This window comes from Orcinus orca, chromosome 15, assembly GCF_937001465.1.
Source record: "Orcinus orca chromosome 15, mOrcOrc1.1, whole genome shotgun sequence".
Classification (NCBI taxonomy): domain Eukaryota; kingdom Metazoa; phylum Chordata; class Mammalia; order Artiodactyla; family Delphinidae; genus Orcinus; species Orcinus orca.
The window spans coordinates 25,211,963-25,238,695 of NC_064573.1; the positions used below are offsets into that span (position 1 = coordinate 25,211,963).

General features: G+C 49.7%; 1 protein-coding gene across 3 annotated transcripts in view; it reads left to right on the forward strand.

Annotated features, from left to right (window-relative positions):
• ZBTB7C (zinc finger and BTB domain containing 7C) overlaps positions 1-26,733 on the forward strand; it is a 382,923-nt gene that overhangs the window by 216,060 nt on the left and 140,130 nt on the right. For 2 of the 3 annotated variants that reach the window (XM_033421371.2, XM_033421372.2), the window contains one exon: positions 22,468-22,529. The gene's annotated coding sequence lies outside the window, so the exon portion shown is untranslated. Of the gene's footprint in view, positions 1-22,467; positions 22,555-26,733 lie in introns of all 3 variants that reach the window. The other variant, XM_049697870.1, reaches the window with a different exon arrangement.

Sequence of the window (26,733 nt, forward strand, 5' to 3'; positions counted from 1 at the left end):
GACTCTGTTCATTGGCCTACTGTCTGTCCTTGCACCCATACCACCCTATCTAATTACTGAAACTTTAGAGTAGTAGTCGTCCTGGTATCTCGTAGTGGAACTTCTCCAACTTTGTTCTTTAGGACTGCCTTGGCTATTCTAGGTCCTTTGAATTTCCATGTAATTTTAAAATTACAGTTCTCACACATACGTACACAAACACATGTGGACCAATCTGCTGGGATTTTGGTTGGACTTGCATTGAACCTATAGATCAAATTGAAGAAAACAGACATCTTAACACTACTGATCCTTTCACTTGATGGATGTAGTACCTCCCTTTGTTTGTCTTTGCTTTCTCTCACATTGTTTTATACTTCTCAGTATAGATATTGTGCCCATATTTCACTGGATTTATTTCTTAGGTGTTTAATTTTTTTGGATGCTATTGCAAGTGCTAAACATTTCTTTTAATCTTGCATTTGTTTATTACTAGTCTATAGAAAATACGATTGATTTATGATTATGGACCTTGTATTCGGCAACCTTGCTAACACTTCACTTACTAGTTGTAGTCTTGTCTTAACCAAACTATAAACTAACTGGGAAAGGACATCCGCTAACCCCTCTGCGAATGCTACACCTCAATAAATACTCACTGACTGTCCTGAAAATCTTCCCACAGCAGGAAGAGGAGAAAGAGGGATGTTCTCCATGCCCTGGGGACCCCATGATCATTAGTCCCTAGGCAGGTATAAACCCTCTCAAGTTTGCTCCCCACCCAATCCTCAAGATGAGCTCCTTTTTTATCGTTTACCATCCCTTGCCACCATTAAAATGAGTCCTTACCTCTTTGCTTAGTGGCTAAGAGAGGTCATGCAGAGGCCAAATGGAAATCACTGGGGGGACCGATGGAAATGAAAGTTACATGACCCCTCCCTACCCTCCAGGGATCACAGCTGGGCTTCTGTGGGAGGCTCTGGCCTGGGCTGGGCTATGTGGGCAAAGAAGGGCGCCCTGACACCGAGAAGTGGGTGTGTGCTCATTTGGGGCCTTGGAACACCTTACGCAACACTTACCAAATATTCACCAGGGTCCTAATCTGGGCAACCCTTTGCTTGGTCCTCAGTTTGGTATATAGCAATGCATGCAGCATGGACCTTATCTTCCAGGATTGTGCTGTAGATGATAAGGAGGCAGAGCCCATGCTACCTGCAGAGGAGGAGTCCCTGAACTGGGGCAGGAGACCTGGGTTTGAGTTCTTACTCATCACCAGCGAGCTCGAGACCTTCCAACACATGCCTTCCTGCTCTGCATGGGCCTTGCCTCCCAGCAAAGGTATAAGGGGGAATTAGTCATTCTCTACAGTGGCATCCAGCTCTGAGGCTTTACCTTAGAAACAGTCTGGAAGGGAACACTCAAAATCAGTAGTCAAGCAAGCATGGAGCTAGTGAGAGCAGTGGTGTGTATTTAGCTGGAACGATCAGTGCAGGTCAGGGGTTAAGAAGGTTTACAGGGGAGATGGGTCTTGAGTGAGAGGTTCGGGATGGGAAAAGTTGGAGGGGTGGAGAGGAGGGGTCTAGCCCCGCTGTGTGTCAATTCTGGGGGGACCCTAATCTGGGTATCCTCTCCCCACCAGAGGGTATGGCCTCATGGAGTGGCCTGGGTGTAAATCAGGGATGGAAAGAATGCAAAAGGTGGTGGCCACCTTGGAGAAAATGGGTGAGGACCACGAGGTGAGGGCCCCCGACTACAGGTGTGCAAGGGAGGCCTCACACTGTGGCTGACAGGTTGGGACACCTGGTTCAGGCTCAGAGACCAAAGTAAAATCGTCAAGGAGGGCCTACAGCTGTCACTGAAAAATCACCAGAGAAATCGTTTTTCTTTTCTTTTTTTTTTTTTTTTGCGGTACGTGGGCCTCTCACTGTTGTGGCCTTTCCCGTTGCGGAGCACAGGCTCCGGATGCACAGGCCCAGCGGCCATGGCTCACGGGCGCAGCTGCTCCGCGGCATGCGGGATCCTCCCGGACCAGGGCACGAACCCGTGCCCCCTGCATCGGCAGGCCGACTCTCAACCACTGCGCCACCAGGGAAGCCCTCTTTTTTTTTTTAATGTAGTTATTTTTGGCTGCGTTGGGTCTTCGCTGCTGCGCGGGCTTTCTCTAGTTGCAGCAAGCGGGGGCTACTCTTCGTTGCGGTGCGCGGGCTTCTCATTGCAGTGGCTTCTCTTGTTGCGGAGCACGGGCTCTAGGAGCGCGGGCTTTGGTAGTTGTGGCAGGTGGGCTTAGTAGTTGTGGCGCGCGGGCTCTAGAGCGCAGGCTCAGTAGTTGTGGCATACGGGCTTAGTTGCTCCACGGCATGTGGGATCTTCCCGGGCCAGGGCTTGAACCTGTGTCCCCTGCATTGGCAGCCAGATTCTTAACCACTGTGCCACGAGGGAAGTCCGTCACCAGAGAAATCTTGGGTAGAAGATACCCCTCCTCAGAGGCTCTCCTTCTCTCACCCCTGTAGTGCAACTACTTGGGGGGGTGGTCCTTCCTTCATTTAACATTTATGGAGCACCTCTCCTGTGGCCGGATGCTGTGGATAGAAAGATGAGTAAGACACAACTCCTGCCTCCGGGAATGGTTTATAAGATGGTGGCATGGGTGTCGTGGTGGAGCTGAGCCCGGACCCCAGGGACACCCAGCCCAGATGGTGGGGCAGAGGAGGGGAGCCAATGCTGCTGCCTCTCAGGGGAAGCAGAAGCCAAAGGTTCAACCCTGAGAGGGTCACAGAGAAACAAGGCCGCTGAAGGCAGGGGAAATGTGGTGGGAGGGGGAGGGGTAAGTTAGGAGTTTGGGACTGGCATATACACACTACTACATATAAAACAGGTAACCAACGAGGACCTACTGTGTAGCACAGGGAACTATACTCAGTATCGTGTAATAACCTATAATGAAAGAGAATGTAAAAAAAAGAATGTATATATATTCGTGTAACTGAATCACTTTGCTGTACATCTGAAACTAACACAACACTGTAAATCGTCAATAAAAATTAATTTAAAAAAGCATCTGTAGGCAGCTCCACAGAGCTGCTGCCCCTACCGTTGGCATCTCCAGAGTACATTTCTGGAATCAGGAGATGACAAAGTCCATTCTTCCACATCTCAGAGCATTCTTGAAATGGACTCAAACTGTTATGTGCCTCTGGCAGCTGTCGGGTTTCCCCACGTAGGGTGGGTTAAGCCCAGCACTCCCAGGGGAGCCGCCCCCTTCAGCGTCGGGGAGGTGCATGGTCCCCAGCCATGGCGGTTTCAGGGCTGCCACCTCCCCACCTCTTCTGCCTGAACCTTGAGCTATGACTTTCCTGAATTACAGCCACCTTAGGGGACACCCTTTGTGTTGTTTTCAGCCACTTTGGCAGCGGCAAATTGAATATGGACTTTGCTAGAAGGTGGGGACGGAGGGAGGCGGCAGTGAGAGCTCTGGAAAAGAAAAGAGGTGAAAACTGACGTGGTGGAGGCAGAGGGCACCAAAGCCAGACACCTGTGCCCTAACGCGCCTGCTCGACAAAGGGCCTGAGTCAGTGCTGGGGCCACGGGTGGGTGTGAGCGAGGGGTGGAGGCAGGCAGCCGAGGGGCCCAGGGGAGAGCAAGGCCAGGAGCATGGCCGGGAGCGGGCAGGAGTCGGTGCCAAACTCCAGGCCGGAGATTCCTGGGGAGGTGGGGAGGGCTCCCCTCGCGCCTGAATCTTGCCCCCTGCCCAGGGCCATGGGTGCCAGGCACCGCGGAGCCTCCTGACTCTGTGGGCGCCTTTGTTTCCTGGGCGGGCTGCAGGTGAGAGGGTATCTGGCGAGTCATCCTTCGCCTCTGCCCGGGCCGTGCCAGTGTCAACAGTGCAGTCCGTGGTCCAGCTGCCCTTCCGTGTCCTCCCACAGGCTGGGTGTGGTGGGAAAGCAGTGACAAAGGGCTTCCTGACACATGCATACCCTCCCCTGACCAGGATCTGAGAACCCAGGCAGGCCTGGCAGAGGGGGGCACCCCAGCTTTCTCAGCATTGACACCCACCCCCTCAGCCCAGTGCCGCCCACCCAGCACCCTGCCCAGCAGGCTCAACTTGCCTACCTTGTCTCCATCCTCTTCAGCCAGGCTGGGCCAGCTTCTCTGCCCCCACTCTCCCTACTGACTCACCTGCTCTCACCTGGAAGGTCCCACCTTGTCCCTCTGTGTCTCTCTCAATCCCACCCAACCCCTGGAGCTCGGGCTCAGTCCTTCTCAGCAGCCCCCATTCTCGCTGTGCAGATGGATCCCCCAGATCCCGGCCTGCCCACTTGGCTTTGGGCTGCCTCTGTGCGCACGTCTGTTGCCCCCCAGGGACTGCAAGGCATTGAAGGCAGAGTGTTCCCCCTCCAGCCCAGCACCTGATGTACAAAGAGGTCATGTATGTCCCTAAGCACCCTGGTGTGGGAAGGAAGGACGTGGTCCTGCCCAGTGGTATCACCCGCTGAAAATCCTGGGCCCACTAACCCACCTATGTGACTTCCAATGAGACGGGGACCTTGGTGAGCCGGTCCCCTCTAGGATACGGAAGCAGTCAAATCACAGAGGGAGATGGTAGGCTGGGGGCTGGGGGAGCCGCACATCACCACGGAGAGTAGAGGAAGAATTAATACAGAGAGTCCAGGTGACAGCTGGGCATGCCAGGGATGTATGCAGCAACCTGGGCTTTTCCCAAGGAAGAATGGAACAAAGGCTGCTGGGAGGTGTGCTGGGAGGTGTCCCCAGGGAGGGACGTGGGCCCGGGATTAGAAAGAGCTGCCTTTTATTTATGCAGCCGGGTGGTGGGGACACAGGTGTTTGTGGTGTTATTTTTATGCCTCTTTGTATGTCTGGAATATTTCATCAAGAATTTTTAAGAGAAAGAGGGGCCTGAGGCCAAGCCAAAGGAGGTGGCTCTGGAAAAGGCAGAGGGAAGAGTCTTGAGGAAAGGCAGGACACCTGCAGTGCAGGTGGGGGAGGAGCAGAGCTCCAGAAACGGGGAGGAAGCTGCATGGAAAATCCAAGTCGTGAGTCACTGGGGCTCTGTCCAGAACTTGCCAGAGCGTAGGCAGGATCGAGCCAGGGGTGATGTCATCATGCGAATGGACCACAGATGAGATCCGATAAAGTTTACTAGGATACGGAAGCATCCCCTTCTGTGGTCTGCCAGTCCCCTGGATTTTCATCTGTGGCTTATAACTGCTTCCAGGCACTCAGGCATGGCTGTCAGGGGAGGGTGGGAATTTCCAGTATTGTTGTTGTTGTTTTCAAGAAATCATTTAAAAGTAGCTGAATCTCCTTTTCAGCATGCATGGTGTTCAGAATCTGAATCTCTGAAGAAGAGCTAAATTATGTATCACGGGGAGGAGGGGGCACTGTGGAGGGGAAATGATTCACTTTACAAAAATGACTTAAGTAACAATGCCTTTAGTGGACTTAAATGAGATTTGAGGTGTTAGGCTGTTTAGACCCAATCTTGTATGGAAAGCAGAGCTCACCTGCCCGGGCGTCTTGGCCTGTTCTGCTGCGTCTCCATCTGTTTTGGGCCCAGTGGGCAGTGCCGAGGGTGGCAGCCCACCCTGCATGGGGTTCTGAGGAGCCCCTCACCACTGGCCTCCCCCCAGGGAATGAGACTGTGTCTGTTGCTTTTCAAGTCTGCCTTATGGGGCTCTACAGGGAGCCCACCTACTTTTTGCCCACCCACAAGGCTGCTTGGACCACAGGGCCTAGAGTCTGAGCCGAGAGGAGGGCAGATGGCTGATGGCGGGTCTGGGCCACACGCTGTGGGAGCACGGTGCTTCTGGAAGCCTCGATCCTAATGACTCAGTGGATTTTAATATTATTTAGAAGAAAACCGTAATAACACGCTAGCCACTGGCCTCTGGTCTAGGTTTTACACCTAGTGCCTGTGGTATTAGATATTTCATGCCAGCCTGCTCGTGGTTGGTATGGTGGTGTATCAATGAGTCTGGTGTGAATAAAGAATCTGTCTCTTTAGGCAGGGGTTAGATTTGCCATCCTTGTCTTGCCCAGGTTCGGCCACACTGGGCCATTTGCCAGGACTAGAGTGGATCGCAGAATATGTCCGGGTGGGATTTTCTGACCTGTGGACCTGAAGGATGTTCGCAAAAGAGACCAGGTGGAAGGTGTGGATGGTTTTGTGTAGCCTGTGCCTGTGATGGGTTCTTTGCTGCTCCTTCATGATCAGTCTGCTCTCTAGAGTCTCTGGGAACATCCCTGTGTCTGCAGTGTGGAGGCGTTGCTTGCTGTGGACATCCGAGTACTGTCCTCAAGTTGAGCAGGTGGGGAAGCACCTTAAATGGGAGTGGGAGCTGAGGGGTGTTCACAAGAGTGGGTAGAACTTACTAGAAGCTCCTGGCACTGCCATCAGAGGCAGGGTGAGCAGGGGAAAGGGGCCTGTGGACCCTGAAATGGGCAGTGTGCTACGCTGCCCAGGCAGGGGTGGGCAGTGCAGCCGTGTGTGCCAGGGGCTATGGAGGGGTGCGTGTGCTGCTGTGTATGAGGCAGGATGCAGTCTGCTTCACGGGACTGGAAACTCCACCTAGAGCAGCCCGAAGATCAAGGAGAGACTTCTGGTTAAACATGATGACTTGCCCACATCCATTTATCTCTGTCCCCTTTCTAATCATCCCCCCACTCATGGCACTAAAGAAACTGACAGAGCTCAAAAACACAAGGACAGTGAGAACAGGAGAGGAGCTGCCAGCAGGTGAAGGATGTCGGCAAAGCTGTGGAAGCCGGAAAGTCTATGGATGGATGGCTACTCATTTAGCAGAGAGATGAAACCCAAGTGTGGGTAGTGGGAAGAAGCCTCTAGAAGGTTCATCCCACCCCCGCCAACCCTCAAACAGATCAGAAATGGGAGTTTCACATACTTCTGAAGGTGAGGTGAGGAACGGGTCTGAAAACTGGGCAATTGGTTGAAAATCTGCATAAAGAATCTTTAGACCCCAGATCCCCTCCTGTTAACTTCCCCCTCCACCTTGGTCAAAGACTAGAAGTTTCTTTTCAAAAGGAGATGATTCAGAGAAGTTCTGGACTCTAAGACACTGTGTGCAGCTGAGAGCGAGTTTGCACACTGTACTCAAAACGAGAGAATTTATTTAAAGTTTACATCCCAAGTCATGAGACTTGCAGCTCCCCTCTACTCTGCTCCAAAAATACTGGCAGCCCAGTGTCTGTCCCCCAAGCGGGGTGATTAGAAGTTTCCTTTACAAGTAAACTGATCGGCCCAAGAGGAAAAAAGTTCGACACATACAATATGTGCGAATGTGTAGGTATATGTATATGTATGTGTTTACCTGTATATGTGTATACATATGAATGCATGTGTATGTGCAGGTATGTGTACATATGTTTGTGTGTATATACATACTTACACATACATATATATGTTTGTGTGTGTATACATTCCCTCAAAGAAATGACCAGATTTCTACCTAATCCCTCATAGAGAAATCACTGACTTTTTAGTGTCTTGCTGTTAAATGTAAATGCTGGTCAAGGGTCACCTGGCATTTGTGAAAAGAAAACCTCCAACATGTGGGATCAAGAGAGGGAGAAAACACATAAACTGGGGAGAAAAAGGAGCTGAAAGGATTAGAGCCAAGTCTAGGAGCAGAAAAAAACTTCAAAATAACTATAATTAATGTCCTCAGAGAGATAAGAGGAGATAATGCAACCCTAAAATGAGAATGGAGGCTATCGGAAAGGAACATTCAAAGAATAAGGCAGAACTCTAAGAAGTTAAACATATAATCGCAGAAATTTAAAAATCAGTGGAAGATTTGAAAAGTGAGTTGAAGGACTTTTTTAGATAGTAGGAAAAGAAGACGACAATGTAGGAACTAGGATAGAAAAAAAATGAGGAAATTTAGACGCTCAGTCCAGGAGGGTCAGCAGTAAGGGTCCCAGAAATAGAGAGCACAGACACTTGAGGAGAAGAGATTATCAGAGAAGTTACAGGAGAAAGTTCTCAGGACTGAAGGACACATGCTTCCAGACTCTGTGGAGGAACACAGTGGAGGGAACAGACCTACCACAAGGCCCATCCTTGTGGAGTTTCAGAATGTTAAGGACAAAGAGAAGATACATACCACTTTCAGAGAGGAAGAAAGTAGATTGAATACAAAAGTTGGAGCACAGAACAGATTTGGGCTTTCCAACAGAGTCCCTGGAAACTAGAAGACACTGGGATAATGCCCCCAGCCTTCCAAGGGAGGGTGGTTTCCACCTTAGCTTTCTATTCACAGCCAAACAGACTACCAAGAGGGAGAGGGAATAAAGTCGGTTCGTATAGGCATGGTCTCAAAGGAGGTACCTCCTACACACCTTGTACCAATGAAGCAGGAGAGTGGCGTGTATAGTAGACAAAGTAATGGGCCCCCAAAGATATCTGCAACCTAATGCCCAGAACCTGTGAAAATGTGAGGTTACGTAGCAAAAGGGAGTTAAGGTTGCAGATGGAATGAAAGTTGCTAATCAGCTGACCCTGAGATGGGGAGATGATCCTGGATTATCCCTTTAGGCCCAGTGTAATCACAAGGGTTCTTAGAAGTGAAGGAAAAAGACAGAGGAGCCGGTGAGAGTGATGCTGTACGGGAGGTCGCTTGTTCTGGAGATGAAGGAAGGGGCCATGCCAAGCAATGTGATCACCCTCTGGAAGCTGAACATGGAGACAGCCTCTAGAAGCTCGTCTCCCCTAGAGCCTTCAGAAGGGATGTGACCTTGCCAACACCTAGATTTTAGCCCAGTGAGACCCATTTCAGAACCGCAAGGTAAATATATTTGTGTTGTTTTAAGCCACTTAGTTTGCGGTAATGTGTTACAGCAGCAACGGAAACTAATACAGTGTGGGATCCAGGAAACAAGGGGGGGAAGTCTTAGGTGACAACTGTGCAGAAGGCTCAGGTCCAGACTGGAGTTCGAGCACGGGGAAGTCTGGATGCGATCCCTCCTGGAAAAAACCAAAAAGGAACTGACAGATTCCTAATGCACTGAACTGTTTGGGGAGGGCTTTTAACAGTTCCGGTAGTCAGTTTGTGTGTAAATAAGTGTTAGGCACATACGGAGCCACTTTGAACACTAGAGAAAATAAATTATGCAAGAAAGGATATCACGTGCCTCATCTGTGAGCAGTAGCTGCCCAGTGACAATAGTGTGAACACGGACAATTGATTTAACCAAAATGGTGGCATCACTCTGTTGGGAGGATATAGAGAACAGAAATGTGGGCTTAGAGGAAGTGGGGTTGGGGGCATGGGAAACCTCATCTTCCATTATGGGGCTCTAATAGATAATACCTAAAAGCGGAAACTCTAGAAATGGTAATATAATGCGTGTGCTATGAACTGAATTGTGTCCCCCCCGCCCCTCAGAGTTCAGATGTTATATCCCTAACCCAGGGTGTCTGTATTTGGAGTAAGGATGTAGCTAAGGTTAAATGAAGTCATAAGGCTGGAGCCCCGATTAGCATCCTTATAAGAAGAGACACCAGAGTACTCACTCTTGACTGTGTGAGGACACAGCGAGAAGGTGGTTGTCTGCAAGCCAGGAAGCAGGCTCTCACCAGAAACCGAATTGGCTGGTACCTAGACCTTGGACTTCCTAGCCTCCAGGACTGTGGGAAATAAATTTGTGTTGTGTAGGCCACCCGGTCTATTGGTATTTTGTTATGACAGCCCTATGTGACTAATATAGTGTGTTATTTAGAAATATGTCACTAAAGAACATAAGAAATAGCTAAAATAGTTGGGAGTGGTTATCTTTGGGAATTGGGACTCTGTGGGGAGGTCTGGAGCAGGGACTGCTGGTTTTCATCGTTGGGTTTTTATTACTTTTGCTTTTTTCAAGCCATGTATATGTGTTAATTTTTTTAAGTAAATCAATTAAAAAACACTAAATGGAATGTACTGGCCTAGGTAAATGTAAAGTTCAGAAACAGGGTGATCTTAAGGAATAGTTTGATGAGGTCTCCAGCTCCATTTTTCTGCAGCTCAGTGCTGTCCTCGGAACTCTTTTATAGTAACAAAATGGCTGCAGCAACCCCAGGCCTTGCATGTGCCTTTGACATCTCTGGTAATGGAGCTTCTCCCTAAGAGGTCCCCAGCAAACATCTTATGTGATAGAATTTGTTCCAGTCACCATGGCCAGGGAGCTGAGCTGAGCTGATTGGCTTAAGCCAACCATAACCCACCCCTGAAACACACTGGCTATGGGGGGTGAGTGGTAATCTGGGAGGAAGTTGGTGTTCTCTTGCCGAGAGGAGGGGTAAAAGAATCGTGAGTGGCTCAAAAGGAGCAAGTGTCCACCACAAATATGTTCCTCTGGAACGTATTTTCCTTCTTCTCCTTGTGAGATGTAGGTCCCTGCTAATGCTTTTGATTAGTTGGTTGGTTGGTTGGTTTGATGGCATTTAAGTTAAATGTTAACTTTTGCCCATGAAATAGGGAAGGCTGGACATAGAGAAAATGACTTGATAAGGGAGGTTAAATGGAGGAGGGCATCCCACGCCATATAAGGGATGTGGGAACATGAAAAATGAGAGACAGGTGAGTGCAAAGCCCTCTTCTTAGGAGAAGTGTGCACAACTGTGATTCAGTGGGACACGATCAAAGATTCCAGGGTAGTGTGATTGAGGGACGATTCCTAGACAGTCCCCTGACTCCACATCTCTCCCAGCCAACCTACCACAGATGCTGGAAATTACATCATTAGAAACTCTCCTCTGTGTAAGAAATTCCCATGACCACTGGGAGGGGGTACTTTCGGTCATTGCCTGTCACTAAAGCAGAAGCTTTAGTTTGCCAAATCCTTCCTGGACAGCTGCAATGGGAGGAGATTTGGGGTGTGGGAGGGGAAGAGGGGAGAAGCATCCGGAGGGGGGGGGCCCACTCAACACAGGCGTGGAGGTGGGAGGAAGGGAACCAGGTGAGGACCAAGGTGGGGTGGGGCAGCACCAGGTCCTTAGTCCCTGGAGAATTGTCCTTAACCTGAGTCCTGATAAGGGGAGCACTAGACGCTCTCTATGCCTCAGTTAACCAGCTTGCCAAACTCACCAGCTCTCTCCATCCCCTCTGACGGATGCCCACAGCTGGAGGAACACGTGGGGCAGGAAGGTGGCTGTCCAACACGTCCACCATGTCTTCTCCCACCAGCTGAGCCGAATGCTTTCTTAGAGGCAGCTGGCTCACTTCCCAAACCTGTTTATGCCAGTGGAACTTGCTGTTGTAATTATGAAATTTAATTATTGTGCAAACCAATTAAATCCTATTGCCAGAAAAAAAGAAAGAAGAAGAAAAAATTGTTTCAGTGAAAACTCAGGTGAAGCTTTGGAAAGACTCAAAAAAAACTAGTCCATTTAAAAACATGCTGTTGAGTTAGATGTGGGTGAAACAACTGGGAAAGTTTGGGGAAATATTCACAAAATCAAGGGAGACTTTTGCACTCAGATTATTTTGCAAGTGTATTTAATTTCTCATTCCATTTTAAAAAACCATAACTAGAAATTGTAGTGTCATATGAGTGTGATTTATGCCCGAAAGACAGTAGGGACAATTACATCCAGGAGATGTGAAGATAAAGAAAGGTCTTGGCTTTACATCCAAAGTTTGGTGAATGAATGTACCAACATACAGTAGGTGTTAAAATGTCTCAATTCACTGACTAATCATCTCAGCTAAGAGGGCTTCTACCATAGCTTGTTTGCGGTGGGCTTCAGCTCCTGGACACTCCCTCCGCCCCCACCCCACCCTCGCTGTGAATCACAGGCTGGTATGCAGAGCGAGATTACACTTTGGGGCCACAGATGCTTAATTGGCTAGGTTTCCCAGAGCTGCAGAATTGGGAGAAGCCAAGGAGAAGCAGGGAAGAAGTTCGGGATGGCTTCAGCCTGGGCCAGTCCCTCTGCTCCCTCCCAGATGTTACCCGGCGACTGGAGCAATAAGTTCTAGTCCAGCCTGCACTGCTCCCCATTCTTCCCCAGACAACAGGGAGCAGGGTGATTCCACACCTGAGTCTCAAGCCCAGAGGCAGCTGGCATTTGGGTTCTTTATCTGCCCTCACGGCTGCATCTCCTGCTTCTCTGCACACGTCTACCGCTCCAGCCATACCTGCTCACTCACCGCCCTGATTAGGCTAGACCACTCCCACCTCTGCATCTCTGCTAAGAGTGTCCCTTTCTAGACGGTCCTTTGTCCCTACTCTTCATATCCTTCGTCTCTACTTACTGTCTGCTGCCTCCAGGAAGCCCTCCCTGATTACCCCCTGAGTTTACTGCATGTACCACCCTCCTGCACTTAGTCTTGACTGCCTTCTCATCTTTCCAAGATATGGGGTAATTTTAGGTGCTGAAGGGAGGTTCTCACCAAGTTTCACTGGCCAAACCACACGTTCCCCAAGCTATAAAAATGGAGTTCTTCTGGAGACCCTTTCTGGATTTTATTTCAGACACTCCCACCTAACAATCACCACCCTGCATGATTGCACAAATTTCACCAATAAAGCTCCTGCAATGGGCGTAGAGATTTGGGAGTATTTGTCCTGAAAATCTGATGCGGGAGAATCAATGAACTTCCGAAGGGCTATATAGGCCACTGGATTCTGTCCCTGAGTCCCCAGTGCTAGAGGGAAAATTGCAGCAGTTCAGTTCAACTCAGTTATTTCCAACAAGTTTAGATCAGAGACTTCCTGTAAGCAAGGCACTGGGGTAGGGGCAGGGGGCGGGAGGAGTAGGGATGGGTGGGTCCAAAGATGAATGACACATGATGGTACCTCCCTCCAGAGCTGATGAGCTGGTGGGGGAGATGGCGACGTGCGTGAGGGACTAGGATGCGTGATACACAAAATGCAGAGGGAGGCGGAGCAGCCAGGCAAACTTCTTACAAGGGGTGACAGCCGGGGGGATCTGGCGGGAAATGAGAGGGTGAGCCCTGAAGGTGTGCAGGGCAGCCAGGACGGGTTCTATACTTCACACGGATGCAAGTAGTGCTTCCGGTGGGCCCTGATATGCCTGGTGGCCTCTCTCAGGATCATTTCTGGGAGGGGAAGCTGGGTGATTGAGGCAGACAGCTCTTTCCTAACTCATATGATGGAAGTTCCAGGGAAGAGCTCCGACTGGATTCTCCCAGGCGCCAAAGATTGGGTGACACTGCTGGAGGGACACATCCTGGTTGGCCTGGGGCAGCCACGTTATGACCGAGGTCCCCAGGTGACTATCATCAGTTCCCCTTTCACTCTCAAAAGTGGCCTTGTTTGGACAATGAAAGGTAGTATCCACATTGAGGGGAGTGATACAGTCCCAGGGAGAGAAGGGGCAGGGGCCACAGGGGACAGCTTCGGAGGCAGCCTTGGCCGGGCGCTCCCCTTCTGCTGTGGGGTCGCCCGTCCCCTTTCCAAACACCCTTTACACCATCCACACTGCCTGGGTCTTACTTACTTGTATGTCACTCGCAGATTTGTCTTCCACATCATTGGGTTGCTGAGTAAACAGTGGAGTTTAAAAATAAAAAGCAAAATAAATCCATTTCCCAGGGGACCAGTTTTTTTTCCTTCCACCTGAGAGGGGGCTGGAAACACTTATCTCTGAGAGAAAGAAAGCCTGGCACTAATGATTCCCGTCACACTGGACACCAGGTGAGCTAGAACTTTCTGGAAAGCAGGTTTAGATAAAGGGAGGAGTGTGAGTGATAGGACTCAGGGCACCAGGAATAGGACAAGGGCAAGACCCACACAGGCAGGGAAAGCCGCCAAGGGGAGCCCTGTCATCCCTGAAGGCAGAGCAGGCCTGCCTCCTGTTTTCACCGTCTGGAGCTCCGAATGCCGCCATTGCCAGCCTCCCTCCCAGCGCCCTCTGGTTTCCCCTCCCAACACGTGCCCACACCAGCCTGAAAATCCCAGCCCCACTGGGCAGCAGAGCCAAGCCGGCAACGTCGGCAGCGCCCGTCTCCCCAAACACCATCAGCCAATGAAATCAGGCACAGAGAACCTTCTTGTTAAACCCATGAGACCCCCTTCCTCCCCTTGCCCTTGCAGGGGACGGACGCCGCTGCCACTGAGATGCTTTCTCCATGAGCCCTGCAGACATGAAGGCTTTTTTATCACATTTTCTTATGTTATGGAAAGAAACCTTTCTTCCCCCAGATTTGAACTGTTATTCAATATTACAACCCCGAATATTCTTTGTCACCCCCCTGCGCCCATCCATGTTCTGGTGAGCATTAACCATCCTGTCTCACCAGCCCCTCAGTGGGCGCCCTCCCCCTTCCTACCCTGGCGGTTCGGCCAGGGGGCAGCTGGGGGGGTGGGGGTCTGGGCAGCCATTACTCTCCCCCTCAGCTCCTCCAGGCCAATATCTGCTGGAGCCCGTGCTCAGATTTGCTCAGCCCAGGAATACTTCCCTGAGGCCAGAGAAAATAAAACGTGTGTGACTGAGCACTTGGGCCTGTGCTGGGCAGCCTGACCAGAGAGATTAGGCCTTTGTTCCTTGGACGGGCTCTTCTGCTCCCCACTCCCAGGCCCAGGCCCCAGCTTTGGCTTTGGCTTTGGCTTTGGGCTCAGCCCTTTCTCCTTCTCAGGCTATTTTAAGATTCTAGGCCAAGGTGACAGAAATTCAGACCTCCAAGGGGCCATCACCCCCAAAGCAATGAAGAAGATTTGGTTGCCTTGGAAGACACTGTTCTCCAGCGACAAACACTCTCTCTCTCTCTCTCTCTCTCTCTCTCTCCCTCCTTCTCTCTCTCTCTCCTTCTCTCTCAATCAAAGCAGACCAAACTGGAAACTGGCCTGGTGCCCTGCCGGGCTAGGTGTGATGACCTGGACGTCAGTTCATGGATTTCCCGAAGATGCCCCCGGGGCTGAGGGCCACCCTACTGCTCTTCAGTCTGCTTGGCAATGACTACACACACACACACACACACACACACACACACACACACACACACACGTCTCTCAGCCTTCCAGCGGGGTGGGGTAGAATGTCCATTCTGCTGGGTGGGGTCTCAGGGCCGAGCAGCACATCGTGTACGGGTGTGTCTGGGGGCTGGGAGCCCTCTGACATGTGCTCGCATGGCTGGGAAAGTGGCCTCAGGACCAAACACAAGTTCTCCCCCAAGGCTTGGCTGGGCTGCTGTTCATTCTGTTTAGCAAATACTTTGCTGGGGGGTTAGGGAGGCTTACAAGCAGATTCTTTCCTTTAGTGGGTAAATAAAGAGGCATACAATTAATCACTAATTCAATAAATGTTTATTGAGCACCTGCTATATCTGGTGTTGGGGGTGGAAGGAACAGAAAAAGGCTGGGTGGAGTCTGGCTTGCGGGCGTGGGCTGGGTCTCTTTCTGACCCCCCTCCGGAAGGCAGTGGCAGTGAGCCTGGCACAGGCCATGTGCTGGGGAAGGATGAGTTATGGCTGAGTCACTGCCCGGTAGCCAGAGGTGTTCCGGTTGCTGGGGTGCACGGCTGTTTGCCTCACCAGCTGGGGGTCGTGCTGGCCTCCCCACTTGGCTTTCCCACACGGTCTCTAACGTTTTGGTTGGATGCAGTTGTGCTTCAAGTTGGAAGGATCGTGCTGGTCTCTGGACCTTCCTCCAAGTCCCCCGCATGGGATGTGCCTGCCCAGCGGGGCTCAGTGATGGCCCGGGTACTAACTGGCCCTGAGTGCTGTGTTTTGGGGTCAGTTGTTGTTTTTAATTAATAGACTATTTTTAAGAGCACTTTCAGGTTTATAGAGAAATTGAGCAGAAAGTACCGAGAGTTCCCATATATCTCCTCTCCTTCCCCTCCCTCCGAGTGTCTCCTATTATTAATATCTTGCATTAGTGTGGTGCATTTGTTATAATCGATGAACTGATACATTATTTTTTTATTGAAGTATAGTAGATTTACCACATTGTGTTAGTTTCAGGTATACAGAAAAGTGATTCGGTTATACATACATATATGTATATATCTATATACTTTTTTTTCAATTCTGTTCCATTATAGTTCATTACGAGGTATTGAATATAGTTCCCTGTGCTGTACAGTAAATCCTTGTTGTTTATCTGTTTTATATATGGTAGTGTGCATCTGTTAATCTATTGATACATCACTATTAACTAAAGTCCATAGTTTACGTTAGAGTTCATTCTTTGTGTTGTACAGTTTTATGGGTTTTGACAAATGTGTAAAGCCATGTATCTACCATTACAGTATCACACAGAATAGTTTCCCTGCCCCCAAAATCCTCTGTGCTCTGCCTGTTCATCCCTCCCTCTCCATCGACCCTTGGCAACCACTGATCTTCTTCCTGTCTCCATAGTTTGGCCTCTTCCAGAAGATCATACAGTTGGAATCACACAGTATGTAGCCCTCCCAGATTGGCTTCTTTCACTTAGTGATATACGTGTAAGATTCCTCCATGTCTTCACGACTTGATAGCTCATTTCTTTTCAGCACTGAATAATATTCCATCGTGTGCATATTTAGCTATTTGTTTATTTGTCCATTCACCTACTGAAGGACGTCTTGGTGGCTCCCATGCTTGGCAATTATGAATAAAGTTGCCATCAACATCTGTGTGCGGGTTTTTGTGCAGACGTAGTTTTCAGCTCCCTTCGGTAAATACCTAAGTGCGCTTGCTGGACCCTATGGTAAGAGCATGTCTAGTCCCGTAAAGACTAGACAAACTGTCTTCCAAAGTGTCTGTGCCATTTTGTGACCTCGGGTTTGTTGATTTTAATACCAGCGGAAAAACCAAACTGCAACCTATGCAACGCAGCCTCTGAAGGATCCTGGGAAGAGAAGCCACTGCCTCCCTGTCACCACAGACCCTCAGCTGACCCACCCTCAGTAACGGCTCATCACTGCAGGCCTCTCCTCACTAGGTGCTGGGCAGCACTTTTCACGGGAGCGCAGTCAACTCTCATTCCTGTGCCGCTCTCGCGAGCGCTAGGCGCTGGGGACTTAGCAGTGAGCACAGCCGTCAGCATTCCCCCCATGGAGCTGACCTCCCAGGGAGACTGGTCTTGCCGCCCTCACCTGAGAACATACAGGTGCTGGGCCCTGTGCCAGATGTCTCCCTCCATGTTCTCATTTCATCCCTGCTTCAACCCTGGGAGATAGGAGGTCAATGCCGTTATTCTGCCCGTTTTGCTGGTGAAAATCTAAAGCAGAGAGAAGTTAAGTCATTTGTCCAAGGTCACACGGCTGGTCAATGGCAGGGGCAGTCTGGATCTAACCCACAAGGCATTATGGCCTCCTGGGAGCTGCAAGACCCTGCAGCAGAGACCATGACCTCACTGTCCCCTGAGGGCACCTCTCATGGCCTCTGCCCCTCCCTCTGAGGCAGAGCCGGTCCCTTCAGTATCATTCCTGGGGGCGCAGGGGTGGGTGTGCGGTGGGGGGAGGCTGTAATCTGCCTGCCACTATCCAGCATCAGACAGCCTTCCTTCTAGCCACTCATGCTTGCTGACAGCTTCTGTGGGGGCCAAGGTAAGCAGGACACAGCCTGAACCTCCCCTCCCACCACTGTAGGGTGAGTGTGTTCAGGCCCCGGGCTGGGAGTCTGGGACCCACGTTCCAGTTCTGCTTGTCTTTGGTATGACTTGAGGCGAGTCCTCGCTGGACTTGGGTGCCCTGGCTATAAAGTGAGGGATTTATCGGGTTCCTCCAGCACGGGCATTTAATTTTTTTTCAAAAAGCCGTTAGAGACCCTGAAAAGAGCAATACCAATTTTGTATAACATGTTGATTGTAACTACTATGGCAGTTCCTAGAAGAGAGAGGTTAGTGCAGATTAAAAAAAGAAAGAAAAAGATTTCATGAATTTGCGTCAGTTCTCAAGGCAGCATCTCTACAAAGGTGGCTGATGAGAAGAGAGGTCTTTATCGATGAGCAGAAAGACCACAAGGGGCCAAGGTCACGTGTGCAGCAGGCTCTGACCTGCTCCCAGCCCAGGACCTGTCCCTCTGGGGTTTCCAGGACCAAACATGGCCTAATCCACAGGCACTGTTTCATTCTGGGCATAGACTTTCACAGTCCCCAAACCATGCTACCCTCTGGCTGGGCCCTTCTGGTTGACGTCATACAGGCTAAATTTTCTACGAAACTCACAGACCTCACAGGAACAGCTGGAAAAGGTTCTGAGTCTGAGGACTTGGTTTGAGCAGGGATGCTTGAAAGTTGGATGCTTCTGAGAACATCACTCAGCTTCTCTATGCCGCCATCTTCCTGACTATAAACCGGCCTGGAGGGAGTTTGCAGGCAGGAACCACACCTTTTCATGTGTGCATCCCCAGCAGGTAGCAAAGACCCTGGGATACTGCGGATGCTCACTAAATGGGTTAAATCTATCCCACCTGCCTGACACGTATGTGGGAAAATATTTCTTTTAATTATAAAGCGTCACGCAGGGCTTCCCTGGTGGCGCAGTGGTTGAGAGTCCGCCTGCCGATTCGGGGGACACGGGTTCGTGCCCGGGTCCGGGAAGATCCCACATGCCGTGGAGCGGCTGGGCCCGTGAGCCATGGCCGCTGAGCCTGCGCGTCCGGAGCCTGTGCTCCGCAGCGGAAGAGGCCACAACAGTTGAGAGGCCCGCGTACCGAAAAAAAAAAAAAAAAGCGTCACGCAAATGTTAGCTAATATTAACTAATATTAATGCTAATATTAGTTAATATGAGTGTTAGGCTGTTGGTCATACAGTTCCGATTCAGTTAGTCTTCCTATTGCTACTGAAAGCTAAGAGCAATCAGAGCAAAGGGCATAGGTGTTTGTGGCCACACATTTGCAAACAGATGTGGGCCTCCCACATTCCCGGTGTCTGTACACTCAGGGAGGAGAGAAGAGGGCATGAGGATGGAGAAAGGGAGGGATGTCGGATTGCACAGCCTGGTCAAGGGCCAACTGTTTCTCCCTGTGTCATCAGGCTGGAGCCAGAACCCTCTGCTCCTTGACCGCTGCTTCCTTCTCTCCTTGGGGAGAACCACAAGCATGTGCCGTGCAGAGGCCTGGCCCTTGACAGATAGCACCGGCTGGTCCTGGAGCCAAGGGCTGTGGAGACGGAGTCGGGGTGATGCCCTTTGGCCCATTTCCAGCCATTCCTGGAGATTCAAGAAAACAAGTCATTAGTCTGGAGTGTTCCTTAATGAGAGCAAGGCAGCCAGATTGTTGGGTTTGAGACCCCCCAGGTCAGGGTCTGGGAAGGCACCTGAAATCATTAAGGACCTTTTCCTGGCTGAGGGGCCATGAACTGGAAACTTATCTCTCCAGAGGTGAAACTTATCTCTCCAGAGGTGAAGTACCCAACACCTGGGAGGATGATGGGGTGTGGGGTGGGTAACTATTAGCTTGTAAATTTGCTAACTTCACATTCTCACCTAGAATCATAATTTTATTTACTTACTTTTTTTTTTTCTTTCGGTACGCGGGCCTCTCACTGTTGTGGCCTCTCCCGTTGCGGAGCACAGGCTCTGGACGCGCAGGCTCAACGGCCACGGCTCACGGGCTCAGCCGCTCCGCGGCATGTGGGATCTTCCCAGACCGGGGCACGAACCCGTGTCCCCCGCATCGGCAGGCGTACTCTCAACCACTGCGCCACCAGGGAAGCCCTATTTACTTACTTTTTAAGTTGAAAGTGACCTTAGCAATCACTCCCTCAGCTTGCAGATGAGAAGACTAAGGCTCAGAGAGGGAAGGAGGCTTGTCCAGAGCTCCTGTCGACTCCCCTTGTCTCGCAAGCCTGGATTTTTTTCCCCCCTTTTTTTCCCTTATACCATTATTTTTTGAGGCTTAGAGCACGTTCCAAGAAAAAAATCAGGACACTGAAAAAACTTATCCGTGCTATTCATTCACTCTCAACTCGGGGAAGCTGTTGGCTCTAATGACCTTTCCAAATTAATAAAGTCTGTACATGCTCAATTGTTTGCTGCACACATTGAGTTACGCCTCTGAATGGCTGGAGGGACTTGCACGCCCGCCTGGAATATTTAGCTCGAGGGCTGTGCAGCCAGCAGGCATGCTGTGTAGCCTAGGCAGGGGAGCTGTGGCCGGATTTCCTGACAAAGGAGGCAAGGCCTGTTGTCCTTCCCAGAGCCTCCAGGGAACAGCCCACTGTGTGCTCAGAGCCCGTGGCAGACAAAAAATGTTCGTGACAATCTCTGTCCAAGGCTCCTTTCAGAGATTTGGGGGGAGAGACAAACCTTCCTGACAGGATAGAATAGTTCCCAAGCAAGTACTTGATTCTGCTGTGTGATGTTCGGAGAAAGCAGAGGTGGGAGGTTCTGGAAGGCTGGTTGGAGGAGGTGGAATTTGACGTAGATCCACTAGAAAGAGTAGGATTAGGTCAGGTGGAGGCCCCAGGAAAGGGCTTTCTAGTCAGGGAGCAAGGATAAGAATGAGTCCACGTGCCTCGGGGAGGAAGCAGGCACGGGGCATGGGGGTTGGGACTCCTGGGTGGAAGGAGGCCCCACTCTGGGGGGTGATGGTATTTGGACTCCAGGAAGTGGTCACAAGAAGACCCTGTTCCTTATGCTCAGACACCTCCATCTGTGACTACGTTGCAGGAACACCATGCTTACAAGCCGTGGGTTCCCTGGCCCAGAGTCACACTGCCTAGTTTGCCCTTGAGTCCTGGTGACAGTCTCCCTGTCTGAGCTTGTGAACAACACAGGCTATTTTGCCTTCCAAGATGAAGTGGACAAAAGTCTTGTAGAGAAATGCTGTGTATGTTGTACTGTTACTGCAGGAGGATTTTTTAAAAATTGTGGTAAAGTATACATAACATAACATTTACCATGTTAACCATTTTTAAGTGTACAGGTTAGTGGCATTAAGTATATTCACGTTGTTGCACAACCATTGCCACCATCCATCTCTAGAACTTTTTCATCTTCCCAAAATTAAACGTGAACTCCCATTCCCGCCCCTCTCGCCGGCTCCCAGTAACCTCTCTATCCTACTTTCTGTCTCCATGAATCTGACCACCCTAGGTACCCACATAAGTGGAATCATACAGCACTTGTCCTTTTCTGGCTGGCTTATTTCACTTAGCGTAATGTCCTCAGGTTCATCCATGTTGTAGGATATGTCAGAATCTCCTTCCTTTTTAAGGCTGAGTAACATTCCATCACATGCATAGACCACATTTTGTTTACCTATTCATCCCGTGGACACTTGGGTTGCTCCCATCTCCTGCCTACTGTGAGTAATGCTGCTGTGAACATGGGTGTGTGAATACCCGTTTAAGTCCCTTGCAGGACGATTTTGAGCTTTTAAAAAGAGGTGCTTCAGCCTTTCAAATTATCAGGGGTGATCAGCTGGCCCTCGCTGCTATCACTCCACGAGGAGCAGATTGCCAGCTTGCCGCTCCCCGCATGTGAAGACTCCTGCCTTGAGCCGAGCTCTTCATTACCCTCTGCCAGGGACACAGATTGAAGGCTAGACTCTGTGTGCACGTGGCCTAAGCTGCTTCAGTCTGCCTGCTAGCCAGTGTCAAGGCCTCTTCGCCTTCACTTCTTATCCTGAAACACATCAGTCATGTTGAATTTGTCTCTCGCTGAGGTAGCAAGTGCTTTGCACTCTTGCTTGGTAGGTTCTTTCTCTTACCTCCTAAAATGTATTTAGCCACGATTGTAAAAGCCAAGGGAAATCACTCAGGCACCGTTCTCCCTTCTCGTCCTGTATCCTCACCACCCCCACCCCCTCCAAAAATCTCCATACGCTGCTGCAGAGCTAAGGGGCGTCCTGTCTTGAAGCATCACTACCTGTGGACATTAATTGGCTCTACAGATCCCAGACTCACCTAAAACACATTAAAGTGATGGCATGCTCAGGCAGAAAGGCAGGAGAACTCACAGTTCAGGTTGGCATTGTCATTAACTCAAGTCTTTGGTGTCAACTCCCTCCCTCACCGAATGTCCTGCCTGGCCTTACAGTCGACCTCTGAAATGCATTTTCTGGCCTCTGTTGGTTTGTGTCAGCTCTTGAACATTATTTAAATGTAGTTTGGGGCCCATGCATGCAATTACCATTGTGTTATTATTCAGAACCAGATTGTTAAGATTCAAGCAGCTGTACAAGGAGATGCCCTGTGCTGTGAGGTCCAATTTAGGAGGGCCTTCTGAGCTGGCGAGCGGGGTTGCTAGGCAACCCCATGCTACAGAAGAGGAGGCCTCACTCCGGAGTGGGAAGAAGCCCAGCGCCTTCAGGGAATTGGAGGCAGTGGTCAATCTGAGACTGGCATGGCGCCGGGGAGGGGGAGGGAGGCGACGTGGGCTGAACCCGTGGCCGAAGGAGGGGGGATCTTGCCAGGGACGCCCCCGCAGCAAGCACACGTTGTTCTCGGGAGGGGAGAGTGCTGCTGGGAGTGAGAATGCAGAGAAGGTGCAGAAGCCAGAGGTCGGCCACGAAACAGCTGAAGGATACCCAGAGCAGATGCTAATATGTTTCTCCATCCCTTTCTTCTCTTTGCAGGAAATGAGCAGGTTTGCAGAAAAACTGCTGGCCTGAAATTTAAGAAGAAGGCGTCGTTGCTTGTGAGTCTGAATTTTGCTTTCTTAGGTCTGTGGTTTGACAATGTTCCTGGGAAGTGGGTGGGTTTCCCTGTTTGGGGCAGGGAGCATGACCTTGATGGAGTCGGGCTTTTGGTTCTTCTGGAAGGTGCCTCTGGCTGGGTGGGGCTGGACCCAGAGGTGTAAGGCTGTGAAGGTGCATGGTTTGAACCCTGGCTCTGCCCTCTGAGTGGAGGGTGTACCCACTGGCTCACTAAAGAGAGTCGCTCCCTTGTGGTTGATTGGTGTGTGAGGAAAGCAGGACTCCTCTGGTATGAGGAGGGTGTGCACTTTTTTTTTTAACACTGGGGCCACAGACAGTTTGTACAGTTCCAGGTTTGCTGCTAGGGTGACCTTATTTAGAACAGTAGATTCTCATCTAGGCCATTTAACAGTGTGTTAAACTAAGAGCAATCATATGACCCAATCCATGACTCAATCTGAGAATATTATTAATTCACCAGGCACCTGGCACTACGAAAGAAGCATCAGGTTCAGGCTTTGTTTTGGAGGAGCTGTCAGTCCAGTGTGGGAAGAGAAGACATCTGCACATGAGACCATGAGAGAACTTTATGAGAGGGCATATATCCTGCTCTGGCCCGTATTGCACAGGCAGAAATGCTGGTGGTGAGAGTGGTTAGGGAAGGCTTCCTGGGGAAAGAGACGCGAGCTGGGCTGATGGAGGAGGGAGGCTGTTCCAGGGGGAAGAGAACAAGGCACAGGTGCCAGGATGGGAACACCCAATGGCTCACATGGAGGATGTCATAGACATGGGTCTAATGAGGGAAGGGAGGAAACACTGGTGACACTGGGCAGGGCCAGATGGTACAGGGCTTGAAATGGCTTCATGAATTCCACAAAGAATCATGATGGAGTAAAGTGTCCCTCATCTATGTAAGTAAAATTAAGTTTCTGCCAGTTTATGACTCATTATGTGAAAATGGCCATATGGATTTTTCAACAAGTTTGAGGTTGTATTTGAGATTAATATATACACTGGATAGATAACAGGAAATTCACATTGGGCGTACTCCTTGTATCTCAGTGAGAGAAAGAGAGAGAGAGAGACAGGGAGAGATACAGCCTTCTCCAGATAGCTGCAACTAAGGATCTTGAGATCAGCGGTGGGGACATACCCTAAGCTCCAGGTGGACAGCCACCAGGACAGTGCTCCCCATGTCCACTTGCTTTTCCCTGGAGCTGCTTTTCACACAGGGAGCTCGAGGTACTATGCCCAGTATGAGGAGCAACTGGGGTTTATTTATTTAACAAAGGTTAATTAATTATTAGTTCCAAGCAAGCAGGAGAAGCTTGCTTGTTCTAAATGTCAGGAACAACATCCAGTATTTAGGTAGCCTTGCCGTTTGCAGCACGCTTGACTGTATTGCCTCATCTGAGCCTCACCAAGCCTCCGTCAGGTAGTGCCGTTTTGCAGATGAGGAAACCGAAGCTCGCGGTAGTTAAATATTTTGTTCGAGTTTGCTCAGCTGGTAGAGCTGATGTTCACACTGACTTTCCACTGCACGTCACTAGATGTCTGATTAGGGAGCAGGCCTTCTGGGTCTGCCCCTGCCTCCTTCTCATTCGTCCTGGGGAAGGAGAGTGCTGTGCGGTCCCACCGGATCTGGCTGTGGGAACTCTGTTGTGGCTGGTCACCATTTTGCTGTGCAGCCTTTCATGGGATATATGATATCAGACTGGTGGTTTTGACTGGGCAGGAAAATGGTTATGGTTCTGCCCTCAAAGACAAAGGCTCATGTGTGCTTCTTATCACCAGGGATAATCCTCTGGAAAGATGCAGGAGGGCTGCACTTGGAGCCATTGGTGACTGATTTAGGTTGGGTTCCCTAGAAGCAGAGCCTGAGACAAGGATTCAGGTGCACATGATGTAGCAGAAGAGAGCATTAGGGAAAGCTTGTAAGGGGGAGGGAAACAGGGTCAGGAAGGAGGAGCTGAGCAAAGATGTGTCAAGGCAGGTCTCTCCTTGGCTGGGTGCCCAGCAGGAAAAAGGGTCTGAGTGGGGCATTGGTCACATTCACTACCCTGCCATGAGCATCACTGCTGTGAAGACAGCCAAATGTAGTTTTCACCTAACCTGGCAGTAATTTTCATTGCATTTTAAGGGTATGGGCATTAAAATAGAAATCAATGGTGTCAAAGTCTGTCTTCACTGAAATAACTATGTGCTTTTCAAAAGTATAATTTTATTCTTAATAGGTAATACAGTTCCATGGCCCTACATGCAAAAGTACCAAAAAGTATACTGTGAAAAATCTCCTTCCCACCTCTGTCTGCAAGCAGTCCAACTCCTCCCCTGGTGACAACCAATATTACCCAGATTTGGGGTTACTTGCCGATGATAGTCTACACATGTTGACAATGGTGTGGTTTAGATTTCAAAGTTTTGGTAAGTCTGATTGCAGTACAGTAAGACACCACCTACTTGGTCCTCAAGAATCAATCAGTAAGACTGAGTCTTTTCCAGAACAGGTTGAGCTGAAATGTACCTTTTATTTGGAGAGAGAGCAGTTCACCAAGTCAGCTCTCAGTGGAATGTTCAAAAGGCATAAAACCTTTATAAACATTTCCAAACTCCTTAGAGTTACTATATAAACAATTGATATAAGAATTGCAAATTCTTATTATTTCCTCATTAAAGCAAATCACCTATAAAAGAGCTTGAGATGCTGTGCTACAGTCCTTGAAATTTCCAAATATTTTAAATAATTTAAAATTTCACGAAATTCACTGATTCAAATCATTGCCGTCTCACTGCATTTATCATCTAATGTCATTTGCGTATCGTTTGATAGCTCACTGAAAGGTGTATTGTTTCCGAAGTGTGTTTAGATCCACTGCAGTGTCAGCACCTTGTGAATTCTCACTGTGGTTTCCTTTTATGAAATGACTTCACTGTGTAATTTGGAGATACTTTCTCAACATAGGAGCTGGTCAGCGATGGCATGGGCTCCGTTGCTGGTGAGCTCCCTGTCCTAGGAGGTGTTGAAAGAGCAGTCTGTCAGCAAAGTTACGAAGGAAGTCTACTCTACGTGACGGGCAGGTTTAGGAGACTTTTAAGCTGCTGTCGTAGCTGCGTCTGGTTTATGCTTCGTTATCATTATTACCTTTATAGGCCATTTACCTCGCTTGAAATGCAGCCTGTCGGGCTCACACTGCACACTTATCTTCCGAATTTTGGTTCCACTGGTTTTGTCTAATGCCTATAAATGTCCAAGTAGAACTTACTTTGTCATCTCATAGGCCTGGCGTGTATGTTTTCCTCTTTTCCGCTCTCCATTGTGTTTACATTCTCTCTCGGGTCGCAAGAAAACCCTCTAACTTGTGCGTGACCTGTTCAAGCCCCAAGACGGATCTTGGTGTCACACCCACGAGGCAATAAAAAAAAACCTCATTTCCGTCCAAGAAATAGAATCATTATCTTGATTGAAATAATATCTTTCCTCAACCTGCAGCCAGATAAAGGATCAAATTGGTGGAGTTTCCTTATCACAGCACAGAGTTTGCAGGGCCCCGAATAATGGCCTGTGAGCTGCTGCTGGGGGCGAGTTCTATAAGGCAGAGCCCGCATCTCCTGGGCTGATTTGTCTTATATGATGTCTGGCGCAATGTAAAATAATTCCATTGACGACACATATTATTATATTAAACGGAGAAGGTAGTGTAGAGCCTAGAACAGTGAGAGCGATGTATGCAACTACTGGTATGATTATGGTGGTAGTTTTTCATTAGGCAACATCTGACATGTATGGGCAATTACAGGAGTGACTGAAAGCTGTAGATGTTTTAGGATGTAGACTTTTAGGATGTGACTGTTCCAGCATCCTATGTTCACTAGGCCTTAGCTTCCCAGGACTGCAGTCAGAGTAAGGGGATGACTGGGTCCTAGTTTGGGGGTGAACAGCCAGAGGCCAGAAAAGCAACATCTTTGGGAAGGAAAATGAAAGAGCTGTGGGCAAGGAGGCAGGGGTCCTGGGCTCCAGCCCAGATCCACCACTGTCACCACGCAGATGGGGCTTTGGGGTTCCAGCCTGCCTACTGTTCAGAGAGGGTTACACGGGGGTGTCAGGAGAAGGAGGTGAGGCGATGTTTGTGCAAAGTCCAGGATACTAGCTGCAGTCTCAGTCTTCCCTGTCCCCTGTCCACTGAGAGGGGAGGCTCTGCGATATCC